Source organism: Papio anubis, chromosome 12, assembly GCF_008728515.1.
Source record: "Papio anubis isolate 15944 chromosome 12, Panubis1.0, whole genome shotgun sequence".
Lineage (NCBI taxonomy): Eukaryota > Metazoa > Chordata > Mammalia > Primates > Cercopithecidae > Papio > Papio anubis.
In genome coordinates, this window is record NC_044987.1 from 100,635,013 (window position 1) to 100,641,952 (window position 6,940).

Sequence of the window (6,940 nt, forward strand, 5' to 3'; positions counted from 1 at the left end):
ACCCTGTCTCAAAAAAAAAAAAAAAAAAAAAGAAAAGAAAAGAAAGAAGTAGAAAAGAAGAAAGAGCAGGGAAGCGCAATTCTACCATATGTGTTGAAAGTAGAGAGAAAGAAATATTTTATTATATTGCTAATGAAGGCCACACCCTCTATCAAGGAATCTGTATATTCATGCCTTGAATAAAACTAGAAATTACCCCTTATTTAATCAAATTCAGTATGAAAGCACCATTCATAGAATAGAAGATCAAGTATTAGGCACACACACACATATATTCTGAATTTTCCTTGCTGTCTTCGAATTCCAATTAGTAAAGTGGTCTACCAGTATTTTTTTTCCCCTATAAGAGAGTTTAAAAGCGGTAACTTACTCCAAGAAAAGTTTCAGCAACTTTGAGAACAAAGTTCTACATTTAAAAGCTATCTCTAATTTTGAGAACCAACCTTTACAAGAAGGCAGTATTAAAAAGTTTCAGGATTCTATCGTAAATTGAACTGCTTCCACAACAATACCCATCTGAGAGAAACGACAAAATGGATCTGGGGAATAATTAAACACTGAAGTAGACAAAAAAATGTCATTTTCCCGAGTACTGTCTCCAACTACTACAGTTCAGGGTAACTTCACATTTACTTTTCCTCAAGAAAGAAAGAAAGAAAAAGAAAAAAATATATGCACTTAAATCCAAGAACCTAGCTATGATGCTAGGAGCTTTTATGTATGTAGATGACAGCAGTTTTTAGCTTTCCAGTGTTTTGGATTTATATTTTTTATATAAATGACATTTATGTATAAATTGTCCACCACCATCTACCCTCCACCATGTACCCTCCTCATACCACTCCAGGCCTTGGGTAGTTGTCTTACATCAGGTTTTTCAAGGCAATGGAGGGTAATGTATGCTTTTTCTTGGCATTCTTTTCATTGGATCTCTTTTTGTGGCTTCTCCTTACCATAAGAAAAGGGCCAAATAAATCATTCATTTGACTCAATTGAGAAGTTTGGCCAAATCAGTACAAGTAAATAACAAGCATCTTACAAAGTCTAACCCTTACAATTACATGCACCAAGGCTTGGGGAGATTACTCAAGGATTTTGACATCAAATAGTAGTAATTGTAAGCAGGGAGTTCAATTTTCTTGGAGATTTTCCTGCATTTACTTCTAATTCAAAAGTACAACATAAGTTGAAGTTGTGTCAGATGAGGGAAGTGGCAGAGCTTTTGGTCTTCATCAGTATCATGAATATTAGATATGAATTCTAATTTAATTACACTTCTGGCTCTTTCTTCGATAATTTGAACAGCCCTGTCATGTTGACCAGTAAAAATACATATGCTAATATATAACTTCAGGAGTTAGGAAAAACTAGTAGGAAATATTTGCCTTTACCTGAAGAAGATTGAGTTATGTCTGTGTACACACAAACACAAACTGTTGCATCCACCCATATAAGAAGAGGTTCATTCTCCTATATAACCATGAACACCCATAGGGAATGATGCTCATTAATTTGGTAATGCTCATCAGTCACCTTCCATCAAATGCAGTTTCCAGAACAATATGTACATTATATTGTATTGTCCTTCACTTTCAGCTTCAAAACTAGTGCCTGTGAAAAACTGTGATGGCTTGAATGACTCAAGGTCTGTACATCACAAAAGTGTACTTTGCGTCCTGGTGAGGAGAAAAAACCTCTTCTGTATGGCTTCCTTGATCATCCTGTGGTGTGGCTGTGGAAAAGAATTTGGGGCACCTTTTATCTACCTTTGTTTTGTCCAGACAATTAGCTAGGCAACTGTTTTCCCTCAGCTAATTCTAAAGACCCCATTCGATCCTATGCTCCAAAAGTTTACTACTGCTGAAACCTTTTCTTCCAAGGTCAATTTTTGGTGCTATGATTGCCATCTTCACATTATTTTTAAATGATAGAAAGGTAGATTTTTCTTATCAAAATTTGGCCAATAATTTCTACTGGAAGTATAAGGCATTCAGACTTCTCTGTGATATAGTAGAACAAGAAATTCTAAACATACCACTGCTTTTGGGGGACATTTCAAGCTAAAGAGGAATTGGAAGAAAATTTCACAGGTTAGAATATGTGATTTTCACATACTTTTGGTGGTAATGTTTGAACAATCTGAGAAAAGATCCCCCACACATACACACCCTCAACAGGTATAAGTAGCTAAGCCTCCATCAGTTAAAAATAATATCCTCTATCAACATTATGCGTTTTATGCCAGAACAATCTCTCACCAGTTTGCTTATTTTGAGGCTTTTTATAAGGATGAGTATACACCAACTGAGTCATTATATTTATATGATCATTAAACTAGGAATCTCTAAGGGTGAAGAGCTGTGAGACACTAGGCAAATCTCTCTCTTTGTGTATCTCATTTCCTTATCAAAAGCTAACTGCCTGTAAGGAACTATTTATATCACAGGCTTATGGTAGGAATCAAACATGATGATGCATATAAAAGATTTATTATACCATTATAAATACTACAAATACCATTATAAATATTACTATTAATATTATGACAAAAATTATATGAAAATTATTATTACTAACAGAACCATTTTCACATTGACGTAAACTGTATGAATAAACCTAAGGTATAGCAAACTCATTTGGGAATCTGAGCAAAAAGATTCCATAACTACCGTAGTGGATAGCCAGGACAAGAACAAGGGTTAGAAATAACTAGGCCATCCCAGTGTATCAAGAATATCTAAAAATTGTTATCATGAAACTATTTTTTTGAATGTGATAATCATAAAAAGCCCAACATTGCAATATTTTTTTTAAGCAAGACTTAACTGAATCTTTTCTCTGATCCAATGTGCAAGAATCTGTCCACATGAGAATAGTTGAGGTCAACAGTATCAAAATATTACATCAGCTTGATCCAGGTTGACCTCCCTGTGTATGTGTGTTCATGTATTGTATGGGTTATAATACAGTCTCAAGCGTAAATACTGATCCCAAATTGGAAGTCATTGCAAACTTTCTTTGGGAAGTTTTAACAAATATACCATTTTGTCAGAGTGTATTTCAGTTGTACAATCATCCCTTGGTATCCATTGGGTATCCATTTCAGGACCTCCTGTGAATATCAAAATCTGAAAACGCTCAATTCCTTAATATAAAATGATTCAGTATTTGCATATAGCCCACACAAATCCTCTCATATACAGCAAGTCCTTACTTTGACAGGTTCTTGGAAACCGACTTTAAGTTAAATGGCATATAAAACAAATTTCACCATAGGCCAATTGATATAAACAAGAGTAAAGGTCTTAGAGCATATTTCTAGTCACAAGATCATTACCAAACTTCTAAACAAAGACCCAAAACACTAGCAATATTAAACACTGAAATAAATGATCACTAAACACACATTTAAGAAAGATCAGTCCAGCTCAGTGACTCACACATGTAATCCTAGCATTTTGGGGGCTGAGGCAGGAGGATCGCTTGAGGCCAGGAATTTGTTACCAGCCTGGGCAACACAGTGAAACTCCATCGCTACAAAAAAAAAAAAGCTGAGCATGGTGGTACATGCCTGTAGTCCTAGCTACTCAAGAAGCTATGGTGGGAGGATTGCTTGAACCCAGGAGGTCAAGGCTGCTATGAGCTATGAGCTGTGATCACGCTGCTGTACTCCAGCCTGGGCAACAGAGTAAGACCCTGTCTTAAAGAAGAAAAAGAAAGAAAGATGAATGAAAAGTAAGATAATTGTTTATCCAATTTTGAGTGAATCAGTGAGTGACAGCAGTTGAAGTGGTGGTGGTGGGGTAAACCAAATAATCAATGCTTGCAGAGTGAAAATTGAAAAGATCACCTTCTCTCACAAAACAGTTCAAAAACAACCACAAACATGGGAAGCTTGCTGACTATTTTTTGTACCACATTTTTTAATTTTTGTATATTTGTATGGTTATTATCTACTTTACAAATTTTTATTTGACAATAATTTGTATCCATTTATTCATTTTTCAACCTGCTTATTTCAGTTCAGAGTCTTGGGTGGCCAGAGCCTGTCCCAGCAGCTCAGGGAGCAAAGAGACAACCCACCCCAGAGAAGACACTATTCCACTGCAGGGAGCACTCGCATCCACACTCACACACCTTCCCCCCACACAGTACAACCATTCAGACATGGCAAGTATCCTAATATGCACATCTTTGAGCAGAAACTTGAGGACCCAGGGAAAACCCAGGCAGACTTGGGGAAAGCATACATTATACACAGAAAGTGGCACTGGCCAGGAAGCAATTATTATTTTTCTCGTCAACATTATAATGAAATGATGCTGAAGGAAATTACATTACTCAAAGGCTTGCTGTGCTTTAAATAATTTCTAGATTACTTATAAGACCTAATACAATATAAATGTTATGTAAATCACTGTTATACTGTACTGTTTAGGGAATAACGACAAGAAAAAAACATGTGCAGACTCAACCATCAGAGACCTAACTACATTTTTGATCCAGGTTGGTTTTACTCAAGGTTGGATGAATCCACGCATGTAGGACCCAGAGATAAAATGCAGACTGTTGTTAGATCACATCAACTGGAATTATTTATCATTTCCCATTACTCCAAAAGGGAGAGGCAGTTTCACAAAGTTTAATTTTTCCTATCCAATTTTATGGGATATCTACCATATCCATCAGATACTATGCAAAATGATGAAAATTCAGATATGGCTATGATAGAATTTCTGCTTTTAAGAAGCTTCAAATCAAGAAGGAAAATTTTGTATCAAATAATTATTGAGAGGAAAATAGGTGATTACACTTTGAAATTGGTCAATGCTTTCCAGTTTTTATTACTAGCAACGTCAGATTATTTACATTCTCCTTCCTCAGGGGCAATTGATGCATGTCTCTAGATGATTAAAAGTTTTCCTAGGAGTACACTGACAATTAAAATGGCTTAAGTGAGGCCTTTTTCTCTTGTGTCTATAAGAGTTAGAACAACATATGTGCCTGTGTGTATATATATTTTTATATATGTATATTTATTTATAGCTGCGAATAAAAAGAGGAGATATTTATTCATTCTCTTCTTCATCTCTATATGTTTCTTTTTCTGCCTCTCTTTCTTCTTCATTTCACTATCTATAACTCTCTCTTCTTTTATTTATTCTTCCATCAAATATTTACTGAGTGATAGTCTATGGGGAAACAAGCATGTACTAGGTAGAAAAGATCCTGAACCTCATAGAAAATTCTACTTAGAGTATATTATAGGTGAACATGTTGACGGATAGCATAAACTCTAGTGTGAGACTTCAGGAGTTTGATTCCCATCTCTATCACTTAGCAACTACGTGAATTTGGGCAAGTTACTTATCCTCTTTATTCCCTAGTTTTCTCATCAAGAATATGAGAATTATAATAGTATCTACTTAAAAGAACTGTGATGATGTTAAACTTCACCTGAGCCCTAGGCCATTAGAAAGCTGCAGTGGTTAAGAAATCTTTCCATCCTTTCATGCTAATCTCAAAGGACTCTGCCCTCCATATTCTGAGATAAGATGCAACTCCATCCTTCCTCATAACTCCAAGAGGACTCCTGGATGACTTTCTTTTTTTAACTTAGTCTGATCATTTGTTGATCCTTGTAATGGGATTAATGATTTACAGAGAACATGTCTTTGTTGGGTGCAAAGAAGACACAGAAGTTGGTTTGTTAGTCTGTGCTGTTTATTGATGTATCTATTTTGAGCTCAAATTATTAAGAATGTACACCCACTGAGTAGAGACCAGGTCTCTGATATGTACCTGTGAATTGTGTATTTGTGTGTTTATGATTGACTCGTGGCTGCAATTATATAATTGAGATTATAAGCTATCTGTATCTGTCCATATATTTATATGTCTACAATTCCAAAAAGTCTTTCACTTCAACTATGTGAATATACAATGTATTTCTTACCTCTGGATATTACTAATTAATTAGTAGTAATTACTATTACTACAATTTGAAATTCCTTGCATCAAAGAAGTTCTACCATGATTGGCTTTGGGATAAAGAAGCATCTATACAATTGACCAATCCTAATATTACCAGAAATTAAGAAAACCATCTCAAATAATTTCAAGGTGAAAAAAAGAGGTATTCTTAGAGAAACTAACTCAAAAATATTTCAAGAATTAATATTCAGTCTCCAACTCCCAGCGCGAGCGACGCAGAAGACCGGTGATTTCTGCATTTTCAACTGAGGTACTGGGTTCATCTCACTGGGGAGTGCCGGACCATCCGTGCTGGTCAGCTGCTGCAGCCCGACCAGCGAGAGCTGAAGCAGGGCGAGGCATCGCCTCACCTGGGAAGCGCAAGGGGGAAGGGAATCCCTTTTCCTAGCCAGGGGAACTGAGACACACAACACCTGGAAAATCGGGTAACTCCCACCCCAATATTGCGCTTTAAGCACACAGGCACACCAGGAGATCATATCCCACACCTGGCCGGGAGGGTCCCACGCCCACAGAGCCTCCCTCATTGCTAGCACAGCAGTCTGTGATCTACCGGCAAGGCAGCAGCGAGGCTGGGGGAGGGGCGCCCGCCATTGCTGAGGCTTAAGTAGGTAAACAAAGCTGCTGTGAAGCTCCAACTGGGTGGAGCTCACAGCAGCTCAAGGAAACCTGCCTGTCTCTGTAGACTCCACCTCTGGGGACAGGGCACAGCTACACAACAACAACAACAACAACAAAAAAGCAGCAGAAACCTCTGCAGACGCAAACGACTCTGTCTGACAGCTTTGAAGAGAGCAGTGGATCTCCCAACACGGAGGTTGAGATCTGAGAAGGGACAGACTGCCTGCTCAAGTGGGTCCCTGACCCCTGAATAGCCTAACTGGGAGACATCCCCCACTAGGGGCAGTCTGACACCCCACACCTCACAGGCTGGAGTACACCCCTG